The sequence below is a fragment of the Pteropus medius genome, unplaced genomic scaffold (genome assembly GCF_902729225.1).
Source record: "Pteropus medius unplaced genomic scaffold, Ma_sr-lr_union100, whole genome shotgun sequence".
In the NCBI taxonomy this organism is placed as follows: Eukaryota; Metazoa; Chordata; class Mammalia; order Chiroptera; family Pteropodidae; genus Pteropus; species Pteropus medius.
The window spans coordinates 21,648,909-21,663,134 of NW_024344240.1; the positions used below are offsets into that span (position 1 = coordinate 21,648,909).

General features: G+C 37.6%; 1 protein-coding gene and 1 long non-coding RNA gene across 27 annotated transcripts in view; one reads left to right on the forward strand and one right to left on the reverse strand.

Moving 5' to 3' along the window:
* Positions 1-313: 313 nt before the first annotated feature.
* LOC120607310 (uncharacterized) lies at positions 314-3,933 on the reverse strand. The gene is made up of 3 exons (XR_005654132.1): positions 3,836-3,933; positions 532-787; positions 314-449 (listed from the first exon to the last, which is right to left on the reverse strand). It is a non-coding gene; the product is annotated as an uncharacterized LOC120607310 (long non-coding RNA).
* Positions 3,934-4,028: 95 nt separating this feature from the next.
* Positions 4,029-14,226, forward strand: part of PARP11 (poly(ADP-ribose) polymerase family member 11) — a 46,519-nt gene continuing 36,321 nt past the window's right edge. For 4 of the 26 annotated variants that reach the window (XM_039869090.1, XM_039869099.1, XM_039869096.1 and 1 more), the window contains exon 1: positions 4,029-4,244. The gene's annotated coding sequence lies outside the window, so the exon portion shown is untranslated. Of the gene's footprint in view, positions 4,245-4,318; positions 4,823-14,226 lie in introns of those variants that run through there. The other 22 variants (XM_039869106.1, XM_039869108.1, XM_039869114.1 and 19 more) reach the window with 12 other exon arrangements.

Genomic DNA, 14,226 nt, shown 5'->3' on the forward strand with positions numbered 1-14,226 from the left:
TTAGCGTGGGTGAGTTATTTAGCACTTCGTTTTTTTCGGTTGAATTTAATTTTTTGTCATATTTCCTGATTAGGAAAATTTACGGATTCATGTTGATTTTTTGAAAAATTCCTTCCCAGGAATGCTTATCTCGGCTTCATCAATTGTTTCATCTGCTGATTTCACCTCTTAATTCCCGCTGGGTTGTTAACGTGTCAGACTTCAGCAGTAGGGCTGATTCTGGGGCTGCCTCGTTGCTGGCTCTTTTTCAGAACTGAGGCTGGGTCTTTATATTCAAGGCTAATGGGCACAAATGCAGCTTTTTCTCCCTTACTCCAGTACCCTCTTGTGGCCCCTCATCTCTTATTTTGCGCCTTCTTCCAGTCTTCTACTCCTCTTTTCTGTCAAACCCAGCCTGTGTCTTCCATATGAATTCCCAGTGCTCCCCATTTCTGGCTGGGAAACGTGGCCTTTAAAAATTAAAAAAATATATATGAAAATAATATTAAAATAATAGGTAATGTGTACTCTATCCTGCATCTCACCACTTACTTGGTTCTCCTTTCTCCTTCTAATGTCTTTACAGGAGATTGATTTTGTTCCCTCACAAATTTACCTCGCAGCTCAACTACCTATTTACTGATCATTTCCATGCTTTCCAGTGATAGGTCTCCTCTGCTCCTCTTCTTCACCATCCTTTCTCCTGGGGCATTTCCTCCCGCCCCTTCTGGCATTCAAAGAGCTAATGAAATCCACCAGGTGGGAGGGGGGCTGCAATCACTCAGGGCTGGGTTTAAGACACGTCCCTCTGGAACACAAATAGAAAACATTAAAGATAAAGTAAAATGTCTTGCATTTGTTTGGTCTTCCTGTGAAAACTGCCACCGTGGTTCATATGCATAGTTTCTACTCTGTGGCACTTTGCCTGGGACTACGATGCAGAAGGAAGCATTCCTAGTGCCAGACTGTCACATTTCAGTCATTACATGCAGAGAGTAATCCGTTGAAAGACTGAGAGATTGAACCCCAATGATTGAGCCCGTACCCTTGAGAAAGGTATGGGAGAGTATAGTGAAGGTGTTCTCTATAAGGATATTTTAGAAGTTCCATATCCATTATATTTCCTTAGCAAAATACGAGGTGGTTTATACTTAGTACAAATGCAAATACCTCCAGGGCCCAGGTAGATCATTTAAATAAGGATGAGAGATATTGGTCAGGTAACTCAGGTAAACCTGAGAGCCCATTCTCAGTCTAAATGGGTCAGCAGGGTTTGGCCACTTGTTGGCATACGAGAATACAGTGTTGAAGGAAAGCTGAAGATCCACATTATTTAATGGAAAATGCCCCAGTTTTAAAATGTCATCCATTTATAAAAACTTTTAAAAACTCTGTGTGTGCTAAAGTTCATCAGTTTGTAACTCCAGGCCTAAATGAACATTAAGGCCCTTTCCCACACTTGCTTTCTAAGTAGTTATACATCAAGAATAATAATAATAATAAATTACTAAAACATGCACAACTATTTTCAGTTTATAAAATACATTTCCTCCATATTAGTTTGGGATATAGCAGTATATTTTAAAAATTTATCTACCTCATACATATATTCAAACTGGTTCTCCCTAACCCCTCCTCTGACCACCAGCTCAGGCAAACAAAAAGCTTCAAAGAAATGACCTATAGGCCCAACTCCACAAAAGGTTGAGGACTTGGTCCTAATCTTCCCAGTTAACTTGCTTTGTAAAATCCATTCCACCTTTGATGAAGAGCTTATTCCTAAATTACTTAAACTGCTACTGTCCACTTAACAAAACTTGCTAAAGATAATCACAATAAAACACCATTAAAATGGACCAATTTCATTAATTATAGTAAATTTTAATCCTAAATGAAAGATTAACAAATTGAACTCAGAAGTGTTTTCGAAAAACAATGAATACACGATGAAGCAGAGTTGCTTCAAAAATGTAAGTATGGGTGGAATATTAGGAAACTTACTAGTTTCATTATACTCATAAGTCAGGGTTAAAAAATGAATATAGTAATAGAGTTTAAGAGACAGTTCATAAAATTTAACATCTTCTCCCAGTTAGAAGTTTATAGTAAACTAGGAATAGAAGAAATTTTTTAAAAGACGATAGTGTATTTAAAGAATATCTAGCACCAACTAGGGGCAAATGCGTGTCTTACTGCATTAAAGACTAAACTCCCTTTATCTTGTCCTGTATTCTTCAAAAATTTTCTGAGGTTTGGCCAATGCAACGAGAAGATAGAAAACTGCATTCTCTGTGTGTGATATGATTGTCGACATAAAAATCCAGAGATATCAGCTGAAAAGGTATTAGAACTAATAAGACATCCTCACAGTGTAGTAGGATATAATAAAAATATGCAAAAATCAATAGTTTTGCTAACTTAGAGCAATAAAAAATACAACAAAAACTATAAACTAGGAACAAACATCACAAGAATTGTGCAAATCTATGTGAATTTATTTGTGTGTATTTAAAGATATAAAGGACATGAAGAGATGTGTTTCTAAATAAGACTCAATGATTTAGAAAATTTTAAAAGAATTAGGACTTGCTTTATGAGAGAGCAAATATATTACAAAGTTATAATATTTATAAGTGTGGCATAGCGTAGGAATAAGCAGATAGATAATAGAATAGACAAGAGTATTCAAAAACAGATACACACAAATTTAGTTTTTGATTAATGGTAGCACTTTAACGTAGTGGGGAAAGAATGAATTATTCAGTAAGTGGCAACTGGTTAACCACTGGCAAAAAGTAAAGTGAAAAAAAGTGAGGATCCCTACTTCAAACCTTTTGTCAAGATAAATTTTAGAGATTGCAAATTTACACCCTGTTTTTGAGTGTAGTTTGGCAATATGTATCAAAATTTGAAATTTCCATAATCTCTTATTGAAAAATTCCATTTCTTAGAACTAATTCCAAAGAGGTAAATGGGCAAATATACAGAAATGTCAGTACAAGAATGTTTATTGCTGTAATTTTTGGAATAGTAAAAACTGAAAATGACTTAAATGTCTATCACAATGGATTTTTTCAAATGTATGTGTAACATACAAACCAAGAAATGTTGAGTCTGTAAAATGATGACTTTAAAATGATGAAATAAATTTATATTTGAAATAAAGAACGACCACATCATATTAAGTGAAAATATCAGGTTTTAAACATGTAGGTATTCTTTCGTCAATTTTTCTTTTAATGTGTGAAGGTATAGAAAATCCCAGAAGGATCTATAGCAAACTATTTCTTTTTTGTTTCCCATGGGTAGCTTCTACTTCTCTTCGTCGAAGATTCTTCCCCTCTCTTAGCTCTCTTTACCCAGGTAACTTCATTAGAAGAATATCCTTGTGGTCTTAGCTTAGACTTCTTGTGGGAGAAGGGAAGCAGCAGAAACCTGTCCCGGGTAAGCGTGCTTTCATAGAACCCTGTACTTGCTGTAATACCTATAAGCCATTCTGCACTTTTTTAGTTATCTACTCACTTTTCGCTTTTTTCTTTAGACTCTAACCTCCACGGGGGCATGGACTGCATGTGGATCAATCTTGTTCACTTCAGAACCTAGCAGTGTCTGGCAAGTAACTGTTATTTATTAGCTCTTATTGTATGCCAAATACTATGCTAGGTGCTTTAAATGATGTCACTACACCCTTACGTAGATATTATTATCATCTCCATTTTAAAGATGAGGAACCAGTCAGATTGTGAAGCTTGTCCCAAATGCCACTGGTTGTGCTGGGATCAACTCCCAGGCCTGTCTCCTGGCCACTACACAAACGATATGGTGATCAATAAATATTGAAGGAAATACAACTAACCGTGGCTTGAGGATCACTTGGTGGGGATGTTACAGTGGGGTTTAGCACTGGAAGGGTCGTTTGAACTAGAAGTCGTTTAAAGTCCATTACAATCCAGATACTCCCAAGCCCCGCCCACTACAACCCACCCGCAGAGCCTGGGAGAGGCAGGGGCGGGGCGCGTTTCCGGGGGCGGGGCGGGGCCAGCGCTGGTTGGCTGGCTTCGGGCGGAAGTCGGGAGGTTCGGTGGTCCGAAGACGCTGGCTTGTGACTGGGAGGGGGAGAAGGAAGGCCTGAGTAAAGGTTGCCTCTCCATCCTTTCCTTCTCAGGCAGCCTTGGAAAAAACCCAACACCCCGGCCCCGCGGCTAGCCCTTTCCCCCAGGCTCTCTCCGCTCGATTTCGCCACCGTTATGTGGGAAGCGAATCCGGTGAGTTGCCGGGCGGGATGGGGCGGACCCAATGGGCGGGGTTGATGGGAGAGGGGCGGGAGTGGGTTCCCGGGAACTGCTCCCCGTCACCCGCTTCAGGCTGGTTGTTGAGTTCCGGGACCTCAGGATCCCGGCCCTTGCGACTTTTCCAGTCCCCTACCTTTTAGAGTGGTGGAGATGGTTCGATGAATTCTCCGACGTTGTATTGCTTTCCTCTTATTTTCTTTTGCTTGCTGTGGTTTCTCCGCCTTCTTTCCCTCACCTTTTAAAACTTAGTGTTTTGCTTTCTAACTGGAGTTACTGGGCTTCGTACCTGTTACTCCTTTGCCTTAAGTGTACCTGCCAGTCCCACTCATCTAAAGCTATTCGACCCCTTTGCCTTGAATGGACCTAAGAAGAACCGTCAGTACTCCTTTTCCCTTCCTGGTGGACAGCCATTTAAAAAACTTGGGGAATAAGTCTATGTTCTAAGCCTCTAGATGGTGAAGTTCTTAGATGTTTCTTTTTCAGTGGACAGAACTGATGACCTGGAACATTCCAACAACTGCAAGTCTTGTCTCTCTCCTTGTCTGATTCTGGTATAAGCATTGTGTTTGCATGTATTTTTGTCTGTTTTGCTTTTATACATTTATTTAATGTGCAGCCCTCAACGAGTGGAATGTATTTGTCAAGCGTTTTTCATTAATCTCTTGTTGGAGTTGAAATCGGTTAGTAACAGAAAATGTACACTGTTTATACCTTATGAGTTGACTGAGAAAATGGCAGAGTCACATTTCAGCAAATTGTTGGACTAAATATGTGAAACTACCCCATCTGCTGAGATATCTGCCTGAATGTACTTTTTTTAACGCTGTTTGCATACTTGTAAAAACTCCTTTGATGTAATCAATACTTATTCCATTTCTGGAATATATTTCCAGATAAATTAGAGTTTATCGGTTAACTCCGTTAATTTTTAAAGTTTTTATCCAGTAGAAACTAGTCCGTTGGTATACATTTGTTGGTTGCACATGGTTCCATCCAGTTTATCATGTAACAGTGGTTATTATCTAAGATTTTTGGGGGTTCGTACCTATAATCTAATATTAGGCCACATCAGAGGAAAGTAATTACTGGTATTTGATTTTAGCAAAAATAATTTAGAATTATGAGAATGTGCTTTCTGCTTACATGTTCACTTTCACAGTTTATCAACAGCGTTCATTTTGTATTGTGTGTGTGTTCATTCAATTTTATTGGCAGTCTTTCTTGTCTCGATTTTCCCGTAACAAACCTTCTAGTCACACAAGTGCATGTCTTGGTCCAAGTCACATGTTTTAAATCCAATCCTTCACTATATTCTAAGCTCTATATGGGCGGAGATTCTTGTCTGCTTTGTTTACTATGGTGTCCTCAGACTACTGGTACACATAGTAGGCACTCAGTAAATGTTCGTTGAATTAACAAAAGTGGATTAGTCCTAGAGAGAGTCTTTTGCTCTCACTGTTTATTCTCCTTCCTCCATCACATATACATCAGCATTTGCTATTGGATCATTTGTATGTTTGTGAGGATTATAAAGGATTAATGAATGTCTCATAAATTTGGTTTGTTATATCATTATCTCATTTCTTCGTAAGAAATGCTGTTTTCCCTGAAATCACCCTAATGATTCTGCTTGATTTCAGTAGACTAACTTTCATTAATAGTAGTGAACCTTCCGCTTATAATCTCACTTCTCCTTTCAACCCTTATCATACCACCTTAATATGTCTTAATGCTACTGTTTTTACTTACTTACCAATACTGTTTTTCTTCCTATGAGCATATGACAGCTGTCAATGAAGACAGTTCAGTCTTTAAAAAGACAGCCAACATTTTGCATGTCGATTTCTCTAGTAATTTGTAGTTTCTTTTATTACAAAAGGCATGTGGATAGTCTGTCCAGCTGTGCTCATGGAATGAAAATTAATTTTAGTGTTACCCTAAGCCAAATACAATTGGGAAGATTTAAAAAACCCACAATGATCCTAAAGATAAATGCTGATGACTTTTACATTACCAATCAATTTAAATCACTATTTATCATTTCTTTTCATTGAATGAGAGAATAAATTCTGCTGTGTCAAGAAAGGTCACTGTAAACTGCTTTAATTAAAGACTTTTGCCTAGTTTCTCCCTGTATCTTTTTGTTGGCCTTAATATGCCACCTATGATCTGCAAAGATACCTTCTCTTGCAAATATACCTTCTGTGTGATACTATATTCCACTCACAAGTGTTTTGAGGAAATATTACACTGGGTTCTGGGTAGTTTCACCATAAACATTTTTGCCACAAGCATTTTTGTTGTGAGCATTTTCGCAGCAAATGTTTTCACCGCACAACTAAGCGGCAGTAAGACAATTTCGCCATGAAAGAAAATAACTGGTTGACAGTTTGGTTTCATTTCTCCATTGATGAGTCAAGTGCCTTCAGCAGACTTAGTATATTTAAGCTAGTTGTTAGTTTGGTTTCACTTCTTCATTGTTGACAGTTTGGTTTCATTTCTCCATTGATGAGTCACGTGCCTTCAGCAGACTTAATATATTTAAGCTAGTTGTTAGTTTGGTTTCATTTCTTCATTGACAGTTCTTGCAGTACTCTCATTTTTATATCGTATAAATCTTAGCCATATTGCCTACTATACTCGAATATGATAATGTAACAGTTTTGCAAATCTTTCAATGAGCACAGTCATTCCCTCCCTTCAAAACCAAGTTTACCAAGCTATGGCAAACATAAAAGAGGCAGCTACTATTGCACGACAGTCTTAGCATTAATTACCGATTTGTTAATTAGAAACTGATGCTTCTGTTAATGAAGGAAGGAATGGTAGTGCAAAAGAAAAGTGCAAGGCTGAACAAGGAGACAAATCAAGTAATTAAAATGTATACTATGAATGAAAAACTTTGAAGACAATGTGTTTTCATTTTTTGCAATAAAATCTTTGATTTTGTTATTTTTCATGTTTCATTATGCCCTTTTTAATACCCCTCTTTTATTTTTCTTTTATCTTTTACGGTGAAATTGCCTTACGGTCAATTCATTGTGTGGCAAAAATGCTTGTGGCAAAGATGTTTACAACAAAACTATCGAATGTGTTTATACTGACCCTGGCCATGGTAACATTCAGGGACAGCCACCCCTTCCAGGTGAAAAGTCTGCATGACATGATTTGAGTGGTAAATCACCACTGCGCTTGCAGCATTTTCTTAGGCATAAAAACCCAAAACACAATAACTAAGGAGCTACAAAAACTTTATTTAAGTACACAGTTTTCTTTTTTCAAGATAATCGTGAGGTCAGTGATGATTTTGCTGAAGCCTATTCACTGGCTAGGAACCTCGAAGTTAGCATAATGTCCCTGCCAAGACAGACCAGATTGACAGAAACAGCAGGCACACTCAGTTCTGGTATGAGCTCTTGGAAGTTCTCCATCCACCTGGGAGAGGTAGCCCTTGATTAATGTCCCCCAGTTTAGGAAAGTGACAGATTATATGTTAAAAGGAGTTGGAGAGGTTGCCATCACTGCTTTGACTCCATATACCCTGACTTTATCCTGCCTTCCTCTGTCTCTTTGTCATTGTCTTATCCTTTTTTGCTGGGATTGGAATAAGTAGATCAGTATTACATATGAGGGAGTTTCAGCTTCTCTCTGTCACACTGATGAGGGGAATTGAAAAATGACAAATATCAGTTCAAGATTACAAACCATCTATTACAATGATAAGACCTTTATAGAAAATGATAAGTTCCTCAAATTCCTCTGCACTTATTAACTCATACTATTAGAATAATCTGATAAGTTAGCCAAAGGAGGGAAAAATGATTTTCCCAAGACCATGCAGGTGAATAGACATCAGAATTAGATCAGTACTAACGTCCTTCTTCACCCATTCTGTTGCTTTGTGGTAACAACAGTGACAGTTGAGTGCTGGTGCCATGCTTTACCCACTGAGCCACCTTTTTCTCTGTTATTTTATATTCACAGCTTCTTCCAGACTCCCTTAGCATTATGATTCTATCTCCGTTTTCTTTCAAACTTCTTAAAAGAATAGTCTTATACTTTTGGTCATTGTTACTCGTAACTCAGCTTCTCCAGCCCTACTTCTGCCCCTAACATCTTACTTGCTAGGAGGGCACCAAAACCTTTCGAATCACCACATAGAGTGGCAGCCTTTGCATCTTCAACCTCTTCTGTCTTTTTGCAACAGCAATGCCTTTAGAGTGTTTCTCAGAGCTCTCTTTTTTGGTTTTCCTGAGACTACTCCTTTGGATTTGTTCTTTCTATGATTTATCATTGAATTATAATCTTGACTTAGCTGCATTGTCATCTTTTACCTCTGAAATGTTCTGACGTAGCTTTTTTTTTTTCTCTCAGCACATTTTGTTTTTGTGAGCTTCATAGCTTCAGATATCACTCTAGTGAATATTGCTGCCAAATGTACATCTTTAGTCCTGATCCCATTCTTGAGCTGGGTGATGGACAGCTCTACTGGTTGTCCCTCTGACAGTTCAAAGTTAGTATGTTTAAACCAGACTCACTGAGTCATTGATTTACCATTTCACTCAGTCAACAAATATTTAATAAAGTACTACATATAAAACACCATTCTAGACACTATGGAGTGGGTTACACACATGGATCAAATCAAAGCCTGCCCCTCAGGTGTCTTGCAATATACTTTGGGGGGAGAAAGTGATATCAGAGAGTACCTGGGGGACTAGGAAGGTTTATCGAAGTAAGTTAGAGTTGAGCTAGGTGTTCAAATTATAGAAGTGGTCTTACGGGAAGGTCAAAGGAAGCAAAATGACCATGGTCCACAAAAGTAAAAAAGAATGGCAAGTACAGTTTGGACAAAGTGGAGCGAAATGGAGAAGGTGCGTATCTGATGAGTAAAGTCTCAGTATGGGTATCCTCAGAGAATGAGGATGGAAGTGTTGTAGGCAGGGGGAGGATGGACGTAAGATGCATTTCTTGAAATGAAAGATCTATAGAGAACATAATATTCATGAAGACATGTTCCTAGGATCAACATAGAATCAGGGGCTCTTATACTATCTTTATCTTTTTGCCATTCTTTATAATTGTTCTAACCTTGGAGTTAGCTAAGCTTAGGGAATAGTGTGACATTTCAGTGTTTGGTGACTGGGGGCAGTACTAAACAAAGTATGCTACACTTAGGTTATATCTAATACTTCTGTGAGGTATGAATGAGTAAATTATTATCCTCATTCTTTTACTGATAATATTCAAAGACTCAACTTTTGCTGAACTTTCTTATTTATTTTATGGTGACATTGGTTAATGAAATCCAATAAATTTCAGCTGTACACTTTAACAGTAAGGCATATATATATTTACACTGTGTGTTCACCTACCATAGTTAGATGTCTTTCTGTCACCACATATTTGACCCTCTTAACCCTGTCTTCCTCCACTGAACTTTCTGAATAAAGACAGAGCCAGGTTTTAAGTTTAGAACTTTCTGGCTCCAGAACACATACTCTTTCCAGTCTTAACTTAGGATATAGGATTTAAAATGTCTAGAAAGGACCCATGAGGAAAGTCACAGGGAGTCAGAGATAAAGGAAGGATTCCCAAGCTGCAGAAAATCATAACCTTTTTGTGACACCAATTTCCATATTTTTAAAATTGTTTTCTAGTGGTGTAAAACCTGAGCAGGAGTAGAGAAATAATGTGGCCTTCCCGTGATTAGCATGGTGGATACAGCAGAAGGCCAAGGAAATTAGTCTAATAGTTTTTGGTTTCAGGGATAAGGCTAGAGGCACATGTTTGTAATGGAGATGAGATGGAGTGAGACAATATGTTGCATATGACCAACCTGGCCTAAAACTCTCAAGCAGAATGTTGAGGTCTTTGGCTTATGCAGCTCACCCTCTAAGAATTAGACCTGCTTCTGAAATAATGTATGATGGTCCTCATTTATTCATTGAGCACCTACTATAAGCCAGTCAATTCTAAGTCCCAGAGTTTACAGTGGTGAACAGAACAGACTAGACTCCAGCCCTCCTGGGTTTGCAGTGTGGTGCAGGGAGGCCGACTTTAAGCCAATAATTACACAAATAACATTTAAGTCCAATTGTAGTGAAAGCTCTAAGAGAAAGAGTTCACTGACAATGTATAATGGGAGGAGCTAGTACAAGACTTGGAGATCAGGTCAGGCCACCCTGTGCAAGTCACTTTTACAGAGATCTGAAGGGTTGAGCAAGAGTTAGCCAGGTAAAAGTTGGATGAGAGGCCAGGAGAGCTATTCAGACAACAGAAATAGTGGGAGCAAACACCCTGAGGCAGAAAGGAGCTAGATGTTTCAGGAACAGAGAGAAGCTGTGTGTGGCTGGAACACTGACCCAGGAGACAAGGACAATAGGTAGTAGGAACTAGGCCATGCATGGCTTTGTGGCACATATTTAAGATTTTGAACTTTATTCTTAGAGGAGTTGGAAGCCATTGAAGGATTTTAAATAGGAAGTAACATGAACATATTTGTGTTTTTAAACACAAATTATGTGGAAACAAAAGTAGTGTGGAAACACACAAGTTGTGTGGAAAATGAGTTGTGTTAGAGAGTGTGGTAGGGCAAATAATGACCTCCCAAAGATATCCATATCCTAATCCCCAGAAACTGTGAATATGTTATATTCACAGCAAAGGGAAATTAAGATTGCTAATCAACTGACTTATGATAGAATGATTAGTTTGGATTATCCAGGTAGGCCCAATGTAATCACAAGGGTCCTTAAAAGTGGAAGATAGAGACAGAAGAAATGAGTCAGAGGGAGATGTGACTATAGAAGAATAGTCAAAGGGATACAGTGTTGCTGGCTTCGGAGATAGTTAAGGGGGCACAAGGCAAGGAACATAGGTAGCTTGTGGAAGCTGGAAGAGCCAAGGAAATAGATTCCCCCATACATCCTCCAGAAAGGAATCAAGTCCTCGATTTTAGCCCAGTGGGTTCCATGGAAACTTGTACAGAACCATAAGATAATAAATTTGCGTTGTTTAAGTTTGTGGTAATTTGTTCCAGCAACGACTGAAAACATACAGAGGGACATCAGAAAGTGGTTAGAAAACCACGTTAGAAGGTATAGTGTAGTCCAGGGTAGAGATGAAGGTGATTTGAACTAAGTGGATGGTAGTGGAGAAAGAATGCTGAATGCTAGGTTTCTGGCACAGGCAGCCAGGAAAGAAATGTTTTCACTGAGATAGGGAGATTGGAAAAGGAGAGAGATGGTGGAGACCGAGAGTTTGGGGTCTTTTTTAGGTTTAATGGGCCAATGAGGCATTCAAGTAATAAAGTCAAATAGGCAATTGGATAGGGGAGTCTGGAGCTCAGGAGAAGGCTGGGCTAGAAATTGCAGTTTGGGCCTCAGCCCATAATAGATGGCTTTTAAATCATGAGAGTAGGTGAGATCCCTAGGACAGTGTTTCTCAAACTTCTATCATCCATTCAGACCATCAGTTTTAAAGAATAAAAATTAATGTTTGTATTTTCATTGAAAAGGATGAAATTTTTGCAGCCTCTTATAAAGTATGTAACTGGATGTAACTTGAGGATGTAGGTTAGATGTGCACTTTGATTTTTTTACCCTACAGTTCTACTAAATTAGGAAACCTGATGCTATAATTATAGATTGTCAAGATTTGCATCTGGTATTTGCTGGCTGTCAGATGTTATGAAATACCAAGATCAAATGCAAACTGAGAAATTATGGGAAGGTTTATCCCTGAAGACTATGCCTAGTGCTCTATCAGTTGCCAAATTGCACACTTATAATATTAAATAACTATAGGTATGAATCTTTCAACCAGCCTGAATGTTTGAAAGATAGGAGCAAATGGATTCTTAGTCATCGTTTGATTACTTCAGTCTCTGGAAAGTATCTGTTCGTGTTTTGTTGTAACACGTGGGTGTATTCTTTGTATATCCACAATAATAAAATTAGTTTCATTCTCTGATGAGTAAGAAAACCATCAGATTCTAGGAAGGAATCATACTCAGCCGTTGAACAATTTACAGAATAGTTTGATGACTGAAAAATCTGGTATCTTATAATCAGCTCGAGTATTTTGACTTTGAACTAGTAGATTCAGGTTATTTTGAGATGCTAATATATTTCAGCTATACACTTAAGCAGGCTTCTGGAAATCAAGAGTGACTTTTCTTGTGTTATTAGCATCATGAAGAAGTTTTTTTGTTGTTTTTTTGTTTTGTTTTTTATGGTGACATTGGTTAATGAAATCCAGTAAGTTTCAAGTGTACAATTCAACAGTAAGTCATATATATTTTGCATTGCATGTTCTGTCACCACATATTTGACCGCTTTTACCCCATCTACCTTCCCCCATCCCAACCTCTGGTAACCACTAGTCCATTGTCTATGTCAACGAGTCTCCGTTTGACATGCTTGTTTGTTGCTTTTAGGTTTATATCCCTCATATAAGTAATATCATGTGGTTTTCCACTTTTTCTGTTTGGTTTATTTCGCTTAACATGGTTATCTCAAGGTCCATCCATGTTGTTGCAAATGGCAGTATTTCATCTCTTCTTATAGTCAAGTAATATTCTATTGTATATATGTATTGCATCTTCTTTATCCAATCATCTATTGTAGGACACTTCAGTTGCTTCCATGTCCTGGCCACTGTGAATAATGCTGCTATGAACATCATTGTGCAAATATACTTTCAGATATGAGTTTTCAAGTCTTTGGGGTAAATACCCAGTAGAGGGATTATTGGATCGTATGGTAGAGCAATTCTTAGTTTTTTGAGGACCCTCCATACTGTTTTCCATAGTGGCTGTACCAATTTGCAGTCCCACCAACAGTGTATGAGGGTTCCCTTTTCTCCGCATCCTCTCCAACATTTGTTATTACTTGTCCTTTTGATAATAGCTATTCTAACAGGTGTGAAATGGTATCTCATTGTGGTTTTGATTTGCATTTTCCTAATAGCTCATGATATTTAGCATTCTTTCATATATTTGTTGGCCATTCGTATGTATAAATAAATGTTTTTCTCTTATCCCTCCTTTCAGAAACTTTTGTCAGCACATTTTTCCTTGACAGCCAATAAACTTGAGTGGGAAGAGTAATCTTAAAAAATACTGCCATTTTTTCCACAACATCTGCCAGCATATACTCTTGAGTAGTCAAGATTGCTGATATTCAATTTTAATTATTTCCTTCAACACTTAATTACATTTAGGAGGCATATTGTTGATTTATAATTCTTCCACATTTATAACAGTTTTTAGTTATAAGAGCAATACCTTTTTTACTATTTGTATAGCTTGTGTTCTGTCAGTTTTGAATGTATTTTACCTTTTCAGCCTCTGTCACAGCTCACAAAAGTATTATTGCTAAATGAAAACTATCATTCCCTACAATGAAAACTACTCTGAGTTTTCATTAATAAGCAGAAAAAAACATTATTGAGTACTTCTGTCTCATTACATATTATGTATATTACAAGAACTGATTCATATTTTCTCCATAAGTAGTTCAATTTTAAAACAATATATACTAAAACACTCATGTAATAATAATTATCCTTCCATATCATGTGCCATTGATATTATGTGAGTTCCAACAGAGTCATTTAATAAAGAAATTTTGTCAAGAGCTTGTTTTTTCTCAATTGGGCATTAAATTTGGATTGATAAGCTTCTTGGCAATATGAAGACTTATACCTGTTTTAGTTGAGGAATGCCTCTTTAGTTATAGTCTCTTCTCTATCCTTAGCAACAAAGCAAATTGATTGGGCTTTGTTTGAAACTGATGTGAAAGTTTACTTGGTTTTACTGAAGATACTAGCAGATATGAACTGATTAATACAGACTGAATATAATGAGATAGTATAGTGAGTTGTTAACTTCAAGGAAAATAACAATATTCATGAAAGTCATAATTTTATATTTCAACTTTGCAAATATATG